This window comes from Cherax quadricarinatus, chromosome 91 (genome assembly GCF_038502225.1).
Source record: "Cherax quadricarinatus isolate ZL_2023a chromosome 91, ASM3850222v1, whole genome shotgun sequence".
Taxonomy (NCBI): Eukaryota; Metazoa; Arthropoda; class Malacostraca; order Decapoda; family Parastacidae; genus Cherax; species Cherax quadricarinatus.
The window spans coordinates 3,012,990-3,033,457 of record NC_091382.1 but is presented as its reverse complement, the minus strand read 5'-3'; positions in this window follow the sequence as shown (position 1 = coordinate 3,033,457).

Here is a 20,468-nt window from a genome sequence, read left to right as displayed (position 1 = left end):
CTGTAACATCCTCACTCATCCTTCAGAGTGTAGGCACTTTACTTCCCACCTCCAGCACTGTAACATCCTCACTCATCCTTCAGAGTGTAGGCACTGTGCTTCCCACCTCCAGCACTGTAACATCCTCACTCATCCTTCAGAGTGCAGGCACTGTACTTCCCACCTCCAGCACTGTAACATCCTCACTCATCATTCAGAGTACAGGCACTGTACTTCCCACCTCCAGCACTGTAACATCCTCACTCATCCTTCAGAGTGTAGGCACTGTACTTCCCACCTCCAGCACTGTAACATCCTCACTCATCCTTCAGAGTGTAGGCACTGTACTTCCCACCTCCAGCACTGTAACATCCTCACTCATCCTTCAGAGTGCAGGCACTGTACTTCCCACCTCCAGCACTGTAACATCCTCACTCATCCTTCAGAGTGCAGGCACTGTACTTCCCACCTCCAGCACTGTAACATCCTCACTCATCCTTCAGAGTGCAGGCACTGTACTTCCCACCTCCAGCACTGTAACATCCTCACTCATCCTTCAGAGTGTAGGCACTGTACTTCCCACCTCCAGCACTGTAACATCCTCACTCATCCTTCAGAGTACAGACACTGTACTTCCCACCTCCAGCACTGTAACATCCTCACTCATCATTCAGAGTGTAGACACTGTACTTCCCACCTCCAGCACTGTAACATCCTCACTCATCCTTCAGAGTGCAGGCACTGTACTTCCCACCTCCAGCACTGTAACATCCTCACTCATCCTTCAGAGTGTAGGCACTGTACTTCCCACCTCCAGCACTGTAACATCCTCACTCATCCTTCAGAGTGTAGGTACTGTACTTCCCACCTCCAGCACTGTAACATCCTCACTCATCCTTCAGAGTGCAGGCACTGTACTTCCCACCTCCAGCACTGTAACATCCTCACTCATCCTTTAGAGTACAGGCACTGTACTTCCCACCTCAAGCACTGTAACATCCTCACTCATCCTTCAGAGTGCAGGCACTGTACTTCCCACCTCCAGCACTGTAACATCCTCACTCATCCTTCAGAGTGCAGGCACTGTACTTCCCACCTCCAGCACTGTAACATCCTCACTCATCCTTCAGAGTGCAGGCACTGTACTTCCCACCTCCAGCACTGTAACATCCTCACTCATCCTTCAGAGTGCAGGCACTGTACTTCCCACCTCCAGCACTGTAACATCCTCACTCATCCTTCAGAGTGCAGGCACTGTACTTCCCACCTCCAGCACTGTAACGTCCTCACTCATCCTTCAGAGTGTAGGCACTGTACTTCCCACCTCCAGCACTGTAACGTCCTCCCTCATCCTTCAGGGTACAGGCACTGTACTTCCCACCTCCAGCACTGTAATATCCTCCCTCATCCTTCAGAGTGCAGGTACTGTACTTCCCACCTCCAGCACTGTAACATCCTCACTCATCCTTCAGAGTGTAGGCACTGTACTTCCCACCTCCAGCACTGTAACATCCTCACCCATCCTTCAGAGTGCAGGCACTGTACTTCCCACCTCCAGCACTGTAACATCCTCCCTCATCATTCATAGTGTAGGCACTGTACTTCCCACCTCCAGCACTGTAACATCCTCCCTCATCATTCATAGTGTAGGCACTGTACTTCCCACCTCCAGCACTGTAGCATCCTCACTCATCCTTCAGAGTGCAGGCACTGTACTTCCCACCTCCAGCACTGTAACATCCTCCCTCATCATTCATAGTGTAGGCACTGTACTTCCCACCTCCAGCACTGTAACATCCTCACTCATCCTTCAGAGTGCAGGCACTGTACTTCCCACCTCCAGCACTGTAACATCCTCACTCATCCTTCAGAGTGCAGGCACTGTACTTCCCACCTCCAGCACTGTAACATCCTCACTCATCCTTCAGAGTGTAGGCACTGTACTTCCCACCTCCAGCACTGTAACATCCTCACTCATCCTTCAGAGTACAGGCACTGTACTTCCCACCTCCAGCACTGTAACATCCTCACTCATCCTTCAGAGTACAGGCACTGTACTTCCCACCTCCAGCACTGTAACATCCTCACTCATCCTTCAGAGTGTAGGCACTGTACTTCCCACCTCCAGCACTGTAACATCCTCACTCATCCTTCAGAGTGTAGGCACTGTATTTCCCACCTCCAGCACTGTAATATCCTCACTCATAATTCAGAGTGTAGGCACTGTACTTCCCACCTCCAGCACTGTAACATCCTCACTCATCCTTCAGAGTGCAGGCACTGTACTTCCCACCTCCAGCACTGTAACATCCTCACTCATCCTTCAGAGTGCAGGCACTGTACTTCCCACCTCCAGCACTGTAACATCCTCACTCATCCTTCAGAGTGCAGGCACTGTACTTCCCACCTCCAGCACTGTAACATCCTCACTCATCCTTCAGAGTGTAGGCACTGTACTTCCCACCTCCAGCACTGTAACATCCTCACTCATCCTTCAGAGTGCAGGCACTGTACTTCCCACCTCCAGCACTGTAACATCCTCACTCATCCTTCAGAGTGCAGGCACTGTACTTCCCACCTCCAGCACTGTAACATCCTCACTCATCCTTCAGAGTGTAGGCACTGTACTTCCCACCTCCAGTACTGTAACATCCTCACTCATCCTTCAGAGTGCAGGTACTGTACTTCCCACCTCCAGCACTGTAACATCCTCACTCATCCTTCAGAGTACAGGCACTGTACTTCCCACCTCCAGCACTGTAACGTCCTCACTCATCCTTCAGAGTACAGGCACTGTACGTCCCACCTCCAGCACTGTAACATCCTCACTCATCCTTCAGAGTGTAGACACTGTACTTCCCACCTCCAGCACTGTAACATCGTCACTCATCCTTCAGAGTACAGACACTGTACTTCCCACCTCCAGCACTGTAACATCCTCACTCATCCTTCAGAGTACAGGCACTGTACTTCCCACCTCCAGCACTGTAACATCCTCACTCATCCTTCAGAGTGCAGGTACTGTACTTCCCACCTCCAGCACTGTAACATCCTCACTCATCCTTCAGATTGTAGGCACTGTACTTCCCACCTCCAGCACTGTAACATCCTCACTCATCATTCAGAGTGCAGGCACTGTACTTCCCACCTCCAGCACTGTAACATCCTCACTCATCCTTCAGAGTGTAGACACTGTACTTCCCACCTCCAGCACTGTAACATCCTCACTCATCATTCAGAGTGTAGGCACTGTACTTCCCACCTCCAGCACTGTAACAACCTCACTCATCCTTCAGAGTGCAGGCACTGTACTTCCCACCTCCAGCAATGTAACATCCTCACTCATCTTTCAGAGTGCAGGCACTGTACTTCCCACCTCCAGCACTGTAACGTCCTCACTCATCCTTCAGAGTGTAGGTACTGTACTTCCCACCTCCAGCACTGTAACATCCTCACTCATCCTTCAGAGTGCAGGCACTGTACTTCCCACCTCCAGCACTGTAACATCCTCACTCATCCTTCAGAGTGCAGGCACTGTACTTCCCACCTCCAGCACTGTAACATCCTCACTCATCCTTCAGAGTGCAGGCACTGTACTTCCCACCTCCAGCACTGTAACGTCCTCACTCATCCTTCAGAGTGCAGGCACTGTACTTCCCACCTCCAGCACTGTAACGTCCTCACTCATCCTTCAGAGTGTAGGTACTGTACTTCCCACCTCCAGCACTGTAACATCCTCACTCATCCTTCAGAGTGCAGGCACTGTACTTCCCACCTCCAGCACTGTAACATCCTCACTCATCCTTCAGAGTGTAGGCACTGTACTTCCCACCTCCAGCACTGTAACATCCTCACTCATCCTTCAGAGTGCAGGCACTGTACTTCCCACCTCCAGCACTGTAACATCCTCACTCATCCTTCAGAGTGCAGGCACTGTACTTCCCACCTCCAGCACTGTAACATACTCACTCATCCTTCAGAGTACAGGCACTGTACTTCCCACCTCCAGCAATGTAACATACTCGCTCATCCTTCAGAGTACAGGCACTGTACTTCCCACCTCCAGCACTGTAACATACTCAATCATCCTTCAGAGTGTAGGCACTGTACTTCCCACCTCCAGCACTGTAACATCCTCACTCATCATTCAGAGTGCAGGCACTGTACTTCCCACCTCCAGCACTGTAACATCCTCACTCATCCTTCAGATTGTAGGTACTGTACTTCCCACCTCCAGCACTGTAACGTCCTCACTCATCCTTCAGATTGTAGGTACTGTACTTCCCACCTCCAGCACTGTAACATCCTCACTCATCCTTCAGATTGTAGGTACTGTACTTCCCACCTCCAGCACTGTAACGTCCTCACTCATCCTTCAGATTGTAGGTACTGTACTTCCCACCTCCAGCACTGTAACGTCCTCACTCATCCTTCAGATTGTAGGTACTGTACTTCCCACCTCCAGCACTGTAGCATCCTCACTAATCCTTCAGAGTGCAGGCACTGTACTTCCCACCTCCAGCACTGTAACATCCTCACTCATCCTTCAGAGTGCAGGCACTGTACTTCCCACCTCCAGCACTGTAACATCCTCACTCATCCTTCAGAGTGCAGGCACTGTACTTCACACCTCCAGCACTGTAACATCCTCACTCATCCTTCAGAGTGCAGGCACTGTACTTCCCACCTCCAGCACTGTAACATCCTCACTCATCCTTCAGAGTGCAGGCACTGTACTTCCCACCTCCAGCACTGTAACATCCTCACTCATCCTTCAGAGTGCAGGCACTGTACTTCCCACCTCCAGCACTGTAACATCCTCACTCATCCTTCAGAGTGTAGGTACTGTACTTCCCACCTCCAGCACTGTAACATCCTCACTCATCCTTCAGAGTGTAGGTACTGTACTTCCCACCTCCAGCACTGTAACATCCTCACTAATCATTCATAGTGTAGACACTGTACTTCCCACCTCCAGCACTGTAACATCCTCACTAATCATTCATAGTTTAGACACTGTACTTCCCACCTCCAGCACTGTAACATCCTCACTCATCATTCAGAGTACAGGCACTGTACTTCCCACCTCCAGCACTGTAACATCCTCACTCATCCTTCAGAGTGTAGACACTGTACTTCCCACCTCCAGCACTGTAACATCCTCACTCATCCTTCAGAGTGTAGACACTGTACTTCCCACCTCCAGCACTGTAACATCCTCACTCATCATTCATAGTGTAGGCACTGTACTTCCCACCTCCAGCACTGTAACATCCTCACTCATCCTTCAGAGTGTAGGCACTGTACTTCCCACCTCCAGCACTGTAACATCCTCACTCATCCTTCAGAGTGTAGGTACTGTACTTCCCACCTCCAGCACTGTAACATCCTCACTCATCCTTCAGAGTGTAGACACTGTACTTCCCACCTCCAGCACTGTAACATCCTCACTCATCCTTCAGAGTGTAGGCACTGTACTTCCCACCTTGAGCACTGTAACATCCTCACTCATCATTCATAGTGTAGGCACTGTACTTCCCACCTCCAGCACTGTAACATCCTCACTCATCCTTCAGAGTGTAGGTACTGTACTTCCCACCTCCAGCACTGTAACATCCTCACTCATCCTTCAGAGTGTAGACACTGTACTTCCCACCTCCAGCACTGTAACATCCTCACTCATCATTCATAGTGTAGGCACTGTACTTCCCACCTCCAGCACTGTAACATCCTCACTCATCCTTCAGAGTGTAGGTACTGTACTTCCCACCTCCAGCACTGTAACAACCTCACTCATCCTTCAGAGTGTAGACACTGTACTTCCCACCTCCAGCACTGTAACATCCTCACTCATCATTCATAGTGTAGGCACTGTACTTCCCACCTCCAGCACTGTAACATCCTCACTCATCCTTCAGAGTGTAGGTACTGTACTTCCCACCTCCAGCGCTGTAACATCCTCACTCATCCTTCAGAGTGTAGGCACTGTACTTCCCACCTCCAGCACTGTAACATCCTCACTCATCCTTCAGAGTGTAGGTACTGTACTTCCCACCTCCAGCACTGTAACATCCTCACTCATCCTTCAGAGTGTAGGTACTGTACTTCCCACCTCCAGCACTGTAACATCCTCACTCATCCTTCAGAGTGTAGGCACTGTACTTCCCACCTCCAGGACTGTAACATTCTCACTCATCCTTCAGAGTGTAGGCACTGTACTTCCCACCTCCAGCACTGTAACATCCTCACTCATCCTTCAGAGTGCAGGCACTGTACTTCCCACCTCCAGCACTGTAACATCCTCACTCATCATTCATAGTGTAGGCACTGTACTTCCCACCTCCAGCACTGTAACATCATCACTCATCCTTCAGAGTGTAGGTACTGTACTTCCCACCTCCAGCACTGTAACATCCTCACTCATCCTTCAGAGTGTAGGCACTGTACTTCCCACCTCCAGCACTGTAACATTCTCACTCATCCTTCAGAGTGTAGGCACTGTACTTCCCACCTCCAGCACTGTAACATCCTCACTCATCCTTCAGAGTGCAGGCACTATACTTCCCACCTCCAGCACTGTAACATCCTCACTCATCCTTCAGAGTGCAGGCACTGTACTTCCCACCTCCAGCACTGTAACATCCTCACCCATCCTTCAGAGTGCAGGCACTGTACTTCCCACCTCCAGCACTGTAACATCCTCACTCATCCTTCAGAGTGTAGGCACTGTACTTCCCACCTCCAGCACTGTAACGTCCTCACTCATCCTTCAGAGTGCAGGCACTGTACTTCCCACCTCCAGCACTGTAACATCCTCACTCATCCTTCAGAGTGCAGGCACTGTACTTCCCACCTCCTGCACTGTAACGTCCTCACCCATCCTTCAGAGTGCAGGCACTGTACTTCCCACCTCCAGCACTGTAACGTCCTCACCCATCCTTCAGAGTGCAGGCACTGTACTTCCCACCTCCAGCACTGTAACATCCTCACTCATCCTTCAGAGTGCAGGCACTGTACTTCCCACCTCCAGCACTGTAACATCCTCACTCATCCTTCAGAGTGTAGGCACTGTACTTCCCACCTCCAGCACTGTAACATCCTCACTCATCCTTCAGAGTACAGGCGCTGTACTTCCCACCTCCAGCACTGTAACGTCCTCACTCATCCTTCAGAGTGCAGGCACTGTACTTCCCACCTCCAGCACTGTAACGTCCTCACCCATCCTTCAGAGTGCAGGCACTATACTTCCCACCTCCTTCCCACCTCCAGAACTGTAACATCCTCACTCATCCTTCAGAGTGCAGGTACTGTACTTCCCACCTCCAGAACTGTAACATCCTCACTCATCCTTCAGAGTGCAGGTACTGTACTTCCCACCTCCAGAACTGTAACATCCTCACTCATCCTTCAGAGTGCAGGTACTGTACTTCCCACCTCCAGAACTGTAACATCCTCACTCATCCTTCAGAGTGCAGGTACTGTACTTCCCACCTCCAGAACTGTAACATCCTCACTCATCCTTCAGAGTGCAGGTACTGTACTTCCCACCTCCAGAACTGTAACATCCTCACTCATCCTTCAGAGTGCAGGTACTGTACTTCCCACCTCCAGAACTGTAACATCCTCACTCATCCTTCAGAGTGCAGGTACTGTACTTCCCACCTCCAGAACTGTAACATCCTCACTCATCCTTCAGAGTGCAGGTACTGTACTTCCCACCTCCAGAACTGTAACATCCTCACTCATCCTTCAGAGACTTCCCACCTCCAGAACTGTAACCTTCTCACTCATCCTTCAAAGTACAGGTACTGTACTTCCCTCCTTCAAAACTGTAACATCCTCACTCATCCTTCAGAGTGCAGGTACTGTACTTCCCACCTCCAGAACTGTAATCTTCTCACTCATCCTTCAAAGTACAGGTACTGTACTTCCCTCCTCCAAAACTGTAACATCCTCACCCATCCTTCAGGGTGTAGGCACTGTACTTCCCACCTCCAGAACTATAACATCCTCACTCATCTTTCAGAGTGCAGGTACTGTACTTCCCACCTCCAGAATTGTAACATCCTCACTCATCCTTCAGAGTGCAGGTACTGTACTTCCCACCTCCAGAACTGTAACATCCTCACTCATCCTTCAGAGTGCAGGCACTGTACTTCCCACCTCCAGAACTGTAACATCCTCACTCATCCTTCAGAGTGCAGGTACTGTACTTCCCACCTCCAGAACTGTAACATCTTCACTCATCCTTCAGAGTGCAGGTACTGTACTTCCCACCTCCAGAACTGTAACATCCTCACTCATCCTTCAGAGTGCAGGTACTGTACTTCCCACCTCCAGAACTGAAACATCTTCACTCATCCTTCAGAGTGCAGGCACTGTACTTCCCATCACCAGAACTGTAACATCCTCACTCATCCTTCAGAGTGCAGGTACTGTACTTCCCACCTCCAGAACTGTAACATCCTCACTCATCCTTCAGAGTGCAGGTACTGTACTTCCCACCTCCAGAACTGTAACATCCTCGCTCATCCTTCAGAGTGCAGGTACTGTACTTCCCACCTCCAGAACTGTAGCATCCTCACTCATCCTTCAGAGTGAAGGTACTGTACTTCCCACCTCCAGAACTGCAACATCCTCACCCATCCTTCAGAGTGCAGGTACTGTACTTCCCACCTCCAGAACTGTAACATCCTCACCCATCCTTCAGAGTACAGGTACTGTACTTCCCACCTCCAGAACTGTAACATCCTCACTCGTCCTTCTGAGTGTAGGTACTGTACTTCCCACCTCCAGAACTGTAACATCCTCACTCATCCTTCAGAGTGAAGGTACTGTACTTCCCACCTCCAGAACTGCAACATCCTCACCCATCCTTCAGAGTGCAGGTTCTGTACTTTCCACCTCCAGAACTGTAACATCCTCACTCATCCTTCAGAGTGCAGGTACTGTACTTCCCACATCCTGAATTGTAACATCCTCACTCATCCTTCAGAGTGCAGGTACTGTGCTTCCCACCTCCAGAACTGCAACATCCTCACCCATCCTTCAGAGTGCAGGTACTGTACTTACCACCTTCAGAATTGTAACATCCTCACTCATCCTTCACAGTGCAAGCACTGTACTTCCCACATCCAGAACTGTAACATCCTCACTCATCCTTTAGAGTGCAGGTACTATACTTCTCACCTCCAGAATTGTAACATTCTCACTCATCCTTCAGAGTGCAGGTACTGCACTTCCCACCTCCAGAACTGTAACATTCTCACTCATCCTTCAGATTGCAGGTACTGTACTTCCCACCTCCAGAACTGTAACATTCTCACTCATCCTTCAGAGTGCAGGTACTGCACTTCCCACCTCCAGAACTGTAACATTCTCACTCATCCTTCAGAGTGCAGGTACTGTACTTCCCACCTCCAGAACTGTAACATCCTCACTCATCCTTCAGAGTGCAGGTACTGTACTTCCCACCTCCAGAACTGTAACATCCTCATTCATCCTTCAGAGTGCAGGTACTGTACTTCCCACCTCCAGAACTGTAACATCCTCACTCATCCTTCAGAGTGCAGGTACTGTACTTCCCACCTCCAGAACTGTAACATCCTCACTCATCCTTCAGTGTGCAGGTACTGTACTTCCCACCTCTAGAACTGTAACATATTCACTCATCCTTCAGAGTGCAGGCACTGTACTTCCCACCTCCAGAACTGTAACATCCTCACTCATCCTTCAGAGTGCAGGTACTGTACTTCCCACTTCCAGAACTGTAACATCCTAACTCATCCTTCAGAGTGCAGGTACTGTACTTCCCACCTCCAGAACTGTAACATCCTCACTCATCCTTCAGAGTGCAGGAACTGTACTTTCCACCTCCAGAACTCTAACATCCTCTCTCATCCTTCAGAGTGCAGGTACTGTTCTTCCCGCTTCCAGAACTGTAACATCTTCACTCATCCTTCAGAGTGCAGGTACTGTACTTCCCACCTTCAGAACTGTAACATCCTCACTCATCCTTCAGAGTGCAGTTACTGTAAGTCCCACCCCAAGAATTATAACGTCCTCACTCATCCTTCAGAGTGCAGGTACTGTACTTCCCACCTCCAGAACTGTAACATCCTCACTCATCCTTCAGAGTGCAGGTACTGTACTTCCCACCTCCAGAACTGTAACATCCTCACTCATCCTTCACAGTGTAGGCACTGTACTTCCCACCTCCAGAACTGTAACATCCTCACTCATCCTTCACAGTGTAGGCACTGTACTTCCCACCTCCAGAACTGTAACATCCTCACTCATCCTTCACAGTGTAGGCACTGTACTTCCCACCTCCAGAACTGTAACATCCTCACTTATCCTTCAGAGAGCAGGTTCTGTATTTCCCACCTCCAGAACTGTAACATCCTCACTCATCCTTCAGAGTGCAGGTACTGTACTTCCCACCTTCAGAACTGTAACATCCTCACTCATCCTTCAGAGTGCAGGTACTGTACTTCCCACCTCCAGAACTGTAACATCCTCACTCATCCTTCAGAGTGCAGGTACTGTACTTCCCACCTCCAGAACTGTAACATCCTCACTCATCCTTCAGAGTGCAGGTACTGTACTTCCCACCTCCAGAACTGTAACATCCTCACTCATCCTTCAGAGTGCAGGTACTGTACTTCCCACCTCCAGAACTGTAACATTCTCACTCATCCTTCAGAGTGCAGGTACTGTACTTCCCACCTTCAGAACTGTAACGTCCTCACTCATCCGTCAGAGTGCAGGTATTGTACTTCCCACCTCCAGAACTGTAACATCCTCACTCATCCTTCAGAGTGCAGGTACTGTACTTCCCACCTCCAGAACTGTAACATCCTCACTCATCCTTCAGAGTGCAGGTACTGTACTTCCCACCTCCAGAACTGTAACATCCTCACTCATCCTTCAGAGTGCAGGTACTGTACTTCCCACCTCCAAAACTGTAACATCCTCACTCATCCTTCAGAGTGCAGGTACTGTACTTCCCACCTCCAGAACTGTAACAACCTCACTCATCCATCAGAGTGTAGACACTGTACTTCCTACTTCCAGAACTGTAACCTTCTCACTCATCCTTCAGAGTGCAGGTACTGTACTTTCCACCACCAGAACTGTAACATCCTCACTCATCCTTAAGAGTGTAGGTACTGTAATTCCCACCTCAAGAACTGTAACATCCTTACTCATCCATCAGAGTGCAGGTACTGTACTTCCCACCTCCAGAACTGTAACATCCTCACTCATCCTTCAGAGTGCAGGTACTGTACTTCCCACCTCCAGAACTGTAACATCCTCACTCATCCTTCAGAGTGCAGGTACTGTACTTCCCACCTCCAGAACTGTAACATCCTCACTCATCCTTCAGAGTGCAGGTACTGTACTTCCCACCTCCAGAACTGTAACATCCTCACTCATCCTTCAGAGTGCAGGTACTGTACTTCCCACCTCCAGAACTGTAACATCCTCACTCATCCTTCAGAGTGCAGGTACTGTACTTCCCACCTCCAGAACTGTAACATCCTCACTCATCCTTCAGAGTGCAGGTACTGTACTTCCCACCTCCAGAACTGTAACATCCTCACTCATCCTTCAGAGTGCAGGTACTGTACTTCCCACCTCCAGAACTGTAACATCCTCACTCATCCTTCAGAGTACAGGTACTGTACTTCCCACCTCCAGAACTGTAACATCCTCACTCATCCCTCAGAGAGCAGGTACTGTACTTCCCACCTTCAGAACTGTAACATCCTCACCCATTCTTCAGAGTGCAGGTACTGTACTTCCCACCTCCAGAACTGTAACATCCTCACTCATCTTCCAGAGTACACGTACTGTACTTCCCACCTCCGGAACTGTAACATCCTCACTCATCCCTCAGAGAGCAGGTACTGTACTTCCCACCTCCAGAACTGTAACATCCTCACTCATCCTTCAGAGTGCAGGTACTGTACTTCTCACCTCCAGAACTGTAACATCCTCACTCATCCTTCAGAGTGCAGGTACTGTACTTCTCACCTCCAGAACTGTAACATCCTCACTCATCCTTCAGAGTGCAGGTACTGTACTTCCCACCTCCAGAACTGTAACATCCTCACTCATCCTTCAGAGTGCAGGTACTGTACTTCCCACCTCCAGAACTGTAACATCCTCACTCATCCTTCAGAGTGCAGGTACTGTACTTCCCACCTCCAGAACTGTAACATCCTCACTCATCCTTCAGAGTGCAGGTACTGTACTTCCCACCTCCAGAACTGTAACATCCTCACTCATCCTTCAGAGTGCAGGTACTGTACATCCCCCCTCCAGAACTGTAACATCCTCACTCATCCTTCAGAGTGTAGGCACTGTATTTCCCCCCTCCAGAACTGTAACCTTCTCATTCATCCTTCAAAGTGCAGGTACTGTACTTCCCACCTCCAGAACTGTAACCTTCTCATTCATCCTTCCAAGAGCAGGTACTGTACTTCCCACCTCCAGAACTGTAACATCCTCACCCATCCTTCAGAGCGCAGGTACTGTACTTCCCACCTCCAGAACTGTAACTTCTCACTCATCCTTCAGAATGCAGGTACTGTAAGTCCCACCCCTAGAACTGTAACGTCCACACTCATCCTTCAGAGTGCAGGTACTGTACTTCCCACCACCAGAACTATAACATCCTCACTCATCCTTCAGAGTGCAGGTACTGGACTTGCTACCTCCAGAAATGTAACATCCTAACTCATCCTTCAGAGTGTAGGTACTGTACTTCCCACCTCCAGAACTGTAACATCCTCACTCATCCATCAGAGTGTAGGCACTGTACTTCCCACCTCCAGAACTGTAACATCCTCACTCATCCTTCAGAGTGCAGGTACTGTACTTCCCACTTCTAGAACTGTAACATCCTCACTCATCCTTCAGAGTGCAGGTACTGTACTTCCCACCTCCAGAACTGTAACATCCTCACTCATCCTTCAGAGTGCAGGTACTGTACTTCCCACCTCCAGAACTGTAACATCCTCACTCATCCTTCAGAGTGCAGGTACTGTATTTCCCACCTCCAGAACTGTAACCTTCTCACTCATCCTTCAGAGTGCAGGTACTGTACTTCCCTCCTCCATAACTGTAACATCCTCACTCATCCTTCAGAGTGCAGGTACTGTACTTCCCACCTCCAGAACTGTAACCTTCTCACTCATCCTTCAAAGTACAGGTACTGTACTTCCCTCCTCCAAAACTGTAACATCCTCACCCATCCTTCAGGGTGCAGGTACTGTACTTCCCACCTCCAGAACTATAACATCCTCACTCATCTTTCAGAGTGCAGGTACTGTACTTCCCACCTCCAGAACTGTAACATCCTCACTCATCCTTCAGAGTGCAGGTACTGTACTTCCCACCTCCAGAACTGTAACATCCTCACTCATCCTTCAGAGTGCAGGTACTGTACTTCCCACCTCCAGAACTGTAACATCCTCACTCATCCTTCAGAGTGCAGGTACTGTACTTCCCACCTCCAGAACTGTAACATCCTCACTCATCCTTCAGAGTGCAGGTACTGTACTTCCCACCTCCAGAACTGTAACATCCTCACTCATCCTTCAGAGTGCAGGTACTGTACTTCCCACCTCCAGAACTGTAACATCCTCACTCATCCTTCAGAGTGCAGGTACTGTACTTCCCACCTCCAGAACTGTAACATCCTCACTCATCCTTCAGAGTGCAGGTACTGTACTTCCCACCTCCAGAACTGTAACATCCTCACTCATCCTTCAGAGTGCAGGCACTGTACTTCCCACCTCCAGAACTGTAACATCCTCACTCATCCTTCAGAGTGCAGGTACTGTACTTCCCACCTCCAGAACTGTAACATCCTCACTCATCCTTCAGAGTGCAGGTACTGTACTTCCCACCTCCAGAACTGTAACCTTCTCACTCATCCTTCAAAGTACAGGTACTGTACTTCCCTCCTTCAAAACTGTAACATCCTCACTCATCCTTCAGAGTGCAGGTACTGTACTTCCCACCTCCAGAACTGTAACCTTCTCACTCATCCTTCAAAGTACAGGTACTGTACTTCCCTCCTCCAAAACTGTAACATCCTCACCCATCCTTCAGGGTGTAGGCACTGTACTTCCCACCTCCAGAACTATAACATCCTCACTCATCTTTCAGAGTGCAGGTACTGTACTTCCCACCTCCAGAACTGTAACATCCTCACTCATCCTTCAGAGTGCAGGTACTGTACTTCCCACCTCCAGAACTGTAACATCCTCACTCATCCTTCAGAGTGCAGGTACTGTACTTCCCACCTCCAGAACTGTAACATCTTCACTCATCCTTCAGAGTGCAGGTACTGTACTTCCCACCTCCAGAACTGTAACATCCTCACTCATCCTTCAGAGTGCAGGTACTGTACTTCCCACCTCCAGAACTGTAACATCTTCACTCATCCTTCAGAGTGCAGGCACTGTACTTCCCATCACCAGAACTGTAACATCCTCACTCATCCTTCAGAGTGCAGGTACTGTACTTCCCACCTCCAGAACTGTAACATCCTCACTCATCCTTCAGAGTGCAGCTACTGTACTTCCCACCTCCAGAACTGCAACATCCTCACTCATCCTTCAGAGTACAGGTACTGTACTTCCCACCTCCAGAACTGTAACATCCTCACTCGTCCTTCAGAGTGCAGGTACTGTACTTCCCACCTCCAGAACTGTAACATCCTCACTCATCCTTCAGAGTGCAGGTACTGTACTTCCCACCTCCAGAACTGTAACATCCTCACTCATCCTTCAGAGTGCAGGTACTGTACTTCCCACCTCCTGAACTGTAACATCCTCACTCATCCTTCAGAGTGCAGGTACTGTACTTCCCACCTCCAGAACTGCAACATCCTCACTCATCCTTCAGAGTGCAGGTACTGTACTTCCCACCTCCAGAACTGTAACATCCTCACTCATCCTTCAGAGTGCAGGCACTGTACTTCCCACCTCCAGAACTGTAACATCCTCACTCATCCTTCAGAGTGCAGGTACTGTACTTCCCACCTCCAGAACTGTAACATCCTCACTCATCCTTCAGAGTGCAGGTACTGTACTTCCCACCTCCAGAACTGTAACATCCTCACTCATCCTTCAGAGTGCAGGTACTGTACTTCCCACCTCCAGAACTGTAACATCCTCACTCATCCTTCAGAGTGCAGGTACTGTACTTCCCACCTCCAGAACTGTAACATCCTCACTCATCCTTCAGAGTGCAGGTACTGTACTTCCCACCTCCAGAACTGTAACATCCTCACTCATCCTTCAGAGTGCAGGTACTGTACTTCCCACCTCCAGAACTGTAACATCCTCACTCATCCTTCAGAGTGCAGGTACTGTACTTCCCACCTCCAGAACTGTAACATCCTCACTCATCCTTCAGAGTGCAGGTACTGTACTTCCCACCTCCAGAACTGTAACATCCTCACTCATCCTTCAGAGTGCAGGTACTGTACTTCCCACCTCCAGAACTGTAACATCCTCACTCATCCTTCAGAGTGCAGGTACTGTACTTCCCACCTCCAGAACTGTAACATCCTCACTCATCCTTCAGAGTGCAGGTACTGTACTTCCCACCTCCAGAACTGTAACATCCTCACTCATCCTTCAGAGTGCAGGTACTGTACTTCCCACCTCCAGAACTGTAACATCCTCACTCATCCTTCAGAGTGCAGGTACTGTACTTCCCACCTCCAGAACTGTAACATCCTCACTCATCCTTCAGAGTGCAGGTACTGTACTTCCCACCTCCAGAACTGTAACATCCTCACTCATCCTTCAGAGTGCAGGTACTGTACTTCCCACCTCCAGAACTGTAACATCCTCACTCATCCTTCAGAGTGCAGGTACTGTACTTCCCACCTCCAGAACTGTAACATCCTCACTCATCCTTCAGAGTGCAGGTACTGTACTTCCCACCTCCAGAACTGTAACATCCTCACTCATCCTTCAGAGTGCAGGTACTGTACTTCCCACCTCCAGAACTGTAACATCCTCACTCATCCTTCAGAGTGCAGGTACTGTACTTCCCACCTCCAGAACTGTAACATCCTCACTCATCCTTCAGAGTGCAGGGACTGTACTTCCCACCTCCAGAACTGTAACATCCTCACTCATCCTTCAGAGAGTAGGCACTGTACTTCCCACCTCAAGAACTGTAACATCCTCACTCATCCTTCAGAGTGCAGGTACTGTACTTCCCACCTCCAGAACTGTAACATCCTCACTCATCCTTCAGAGTGCAGGTACTGTACTTCCCACCTTCAGAACTGTAACATCCTTACTCATCCATCAGAGTGTAGGCACTGTACTTCCCACATCCAGAACTGTAACATCCTCACTCATCCTTCAGAGTGCAGGTACTGTACTTCCCACCTCCAGAACTGTAACATCCTCACTCATCCTTCAGAGTGCAGGTACTGTACTTCCCACCTCCAGAACTGTAACATCCTCACTCATCCTTCAGAGTGTAGGTACTGTACTTCCCACCTCCAGAACTGTAACATCCTCACTCATCCTTCAGAGTGCAGGCACTGTACTTCCCACCTTCAGAACTGTAACATCCTCACTCATCCTTCAGAGTGCAAGCACTGTACTTCCCACCTTCAGAACTGTAACATCCTCACTCATCCTTCAGAGTGCAGGAACTGTACTTCCCACCTCCAGAACTGTAACATCCTCACTCATCCTTCAGAGTGCAGGTACTGTACTTCCCACCTCCAGAACTGTAACATCCTCACTCATCCTTCAGAGTGCAGGTACTGTACTTCCCACCTCCAGAACTGTAACATCCTCACTCATCCTTCAGAGTGCAGGTACTGTACTTCCCACCTCCAGAACTGTAACATCCTCACTCATCCTTCAGAGTGCAGGTACTGTACTTCCCACCTCCAGAACTGTAACATCCTCACTCATCCTTCAGAGTGCAGGTACTGTACTTCCCACCTCCAGAACTGTAACATCCTCACTCATCCTTCAGAGTGCAGGTACTGTACTTCCCACCTCCAGAACTGTAACATCCTCACTCATCCTTCAGAGTGCAGGTACTGTACTTCCCACCTCCAGAACTGTAACATCCTCACTCATCCTTCAGAGTGCAGGTACTGTACTTCCCACCTCCAGAACTGTAACATCCTCACTCATCCTTCAGAGTGCAGGTACTGTACTTCCCACCTCCAGAACTGTAACATCCTCACTCATCCTTCAGAGTGCAGGTACTGTACTTCCCACCTCCAGAACTGTAACATCCTCACTCATCCTTCAGAGTGCAGGTACTGTACTTCCCACCTCCAGAACTGTAACATCCTCACTCATCCTTCAGAGTGCAGGTACTGTACTTCCCACCTCCAGAACTGTAACATCCTCACTCATCCTTCAGAGTGCAGGCACTGTACTTCCCACCTCCAGAACTGTAACATCCTCACTCATCCTTCAGAGTGCAGGTACTGTACTTCCCACCTCCAGAACTGTAACATCCTCACTCATCCTTCAGAGTGCAGGTACTGTACTTCCCACCTCCAGAACTGTAACCTTCTCACTCATCCTTCAGAGTGCAGGTACTGTACTTCCCACCTCCATAACTGTAACATCCTCACTCATCCTTCAGAGTGCAGGTACTGTACTTCCCACCTCCAGAACTGTAACATCCTCACTCATCCTTCAGAGTGCAGGTACTGTACTTCCCACCTCCAGAACTGTAACATCCTCACTCATCCTTCAGAGTGCAGGTACTGTACTTCCCACCTCCAGAACTGTAACATCCTCACTCATCCTTCAGAGTGCAGGTACTGTACTTCCCACCTCCAGAACTGTAACATCCTCACTCATCCTTCAGAGTGCAGGTACTGTACTTCCCACCTCCAGAACTGTAACATCCTCACTCATCCTTCAGAGTGCAGGTACTGTACTTCCCACCTCCAGAACTGTAACATCCTCACTCATCCTTCAGAGTGCAGGTACTGTACTTCCCACCTCCAGAACTGTAACATCCTCACTCATCCTTCAGAGTGCAGGTACTGTACTTCCCACCTCCAGAACTGTAACATCCTCACTCATCCTTCAGAGTGCAGGTACTGTACTTCCCACCTCCAGAACTGTAACATCCTCACTCATCCTTCAGAGTGCAGTTACTGTACTTCCCACCTCCAGAACTGTAACATCCTCACTCATCCTTCAGAGTGCAGGTACTGTATTTCCTACCTCCAGAACTGCAACATCCTCACTCATCCTTCAGAGTGCAGGAACTGTACTTTCCAGCTCCAGAGCTGTAACATCCTCACTCATCCTTCAGAGTACAGGTACTGTACTTCCCACCTCCAGAACTGTAACATCCTCACTCATCCTTCAGAGTGCAGGTACTGTACTTCCCACCTCCAGAACTGTAACATCCTCACTCATCCTTCAGAGTGCAGGTACTGTACTTCCCACCTCCAGAACTGTAACATCCTCACTCATCCTTCAGAGTGCAGGCACTGTACTTCCCACCTCCAGAACTGTAACATCCTCACTCATCCTTCAGAGTGCAGGTACTGTACTTCCCACCTCCAGAACTGTAACATCCTCACTCATCCTTCAGAGTGCAGGTACTGTACTTCCCACCTCCAGAACTGTAACATCCTCACTCATCCTTCAGAGTGCAGGTACTGTACTTCCCACCTCCAGAACTGTAACATCCTCACTCATCCTTCAGAGTGCAGGTACTGTACTTCCCACCTCCAGAACTGTAACATCCTCACTCATCCTTCAGAGTGCAGGTACTGTACTTCCCACCTCCAGAACTGTAACATCCTCACTCATCCTTCAGAGTGCAGGTACTGTACTTCCCACCTCCAGAACTGTAACATCCTCACTCATCCTTCAGAGTGCAGGTACTGTACTTCCCACCTCCAGAACTGTAACATCCTCACTCATCCTTCAGAGTGCAGGTACTGTACTTCCCACCTCCAGAACTGTAACATCCTCACTCATCCTTCAGAGTGCAGGTACTGTACTTCCCACCTCCAGAACTGTAACATCCTCACTCATCCTTCAGAGTGCAGGTACTGTACTTCCCACCTCCAGAAATCTAACACCCTCTCTCATCCTTCAGAGTGCAGGGACTGTACTTCCCACCTCCAGAACTGTAACATCCTCACTCATCCTTCAGAGTGCAGGTACTGTACTTCCCACCTCCAGAACTGTAACATCCTCACTCATCCTTCAGAGTGCAGGTACTGTACTTCCCACCTCCAGAACTGTAACATCCTCACTCATCCTTCAGAGTGCAGGTACTGTACTTCCCACCTCCAGAACTGTAACATCCTCACTCATCCTTCAGAGTGCAGGTACTGTACTTCCCACCTCCAGAACTGTAACATCCTCACTCATCCTTCAGAGTGCAGGTACTGTACTTCCCACCTCCAGAACTGTAACATCCTCACTCATCCTTCAGAGTGCAGGTACTGTACTTCCCACCTCCAGAACTGTAACATCCTCACTCATCCTTCAGAGTGCAGGTACTGTACTTCCCACCTCCAGAACTGTAACATCCTCACTCATCCTTCAGAGTGCAGGTACTGTACTTCCCACCTCCAGAACTGTAACATCCTCACTCATCCTTCAGAGTGCAGGTACTGTACTTCCCACCTCCAGAACTGTAACATCCTCACTCATCCTTCAGAGTGCAGGTACTGTACTTCCCACCTCCAGAACTGTAACATCCTCACTCATCCTTCAGAGTGCAGGTACTGTACTTCCCACCTCCAGAACTGTAACATCCTCACTCATCCTTCAGAGTGCAGGTACTGTACTTCCCACCTCCAGAACTGTAACATCCTCACTCATCCTTCAGAGTGCAGGTACTGTACTTCCCACCTCCAGAACTGTAACATCCTCACTCATCCTTCAGAGTGCAGGTACTGTACTTCCCACCTCCAGAACTGTAACATCCTCACTCATCCTTCAGAGTGCAGGTACTGTACTTCCCACCTCCAGAACTGTAACATCCTCACTCATCCTTCAGAGTGCAGGTACTGTACTTCCCACCTCCAGAACTGTAACATCCTCACTCATCCTTCAGAGTGCAGGTACTGTACTTCCCACCTCCAGAACTGTAACATCCTCACTCATCCTTCAGAGTGCAGGTACTGTACTTCCCACCTCCAGAACTGTAACATCCTCACTCATCCTTCAGAGTGCAGGTACTGTACTTCCCACCTCCAGAACTGTAACATCCTCACTCATCCTTCAGAGTGCAGGTACTGTACTTCCCACCTCCAGAACTGTAACATCCTCACTCATCCTTCAGAGTGCAGGTACTGTACTTCCCACCTCCAGAACTGTAACATCCTCACTCATCCTTCAGAGTGCAGGTACTGTACTTCCCACCTCCAGAACTGTAACATCCTCACTCATCCTTCAGAGTGCAGGTACTGTACTTCCCACCTCCAGAACTGTAAC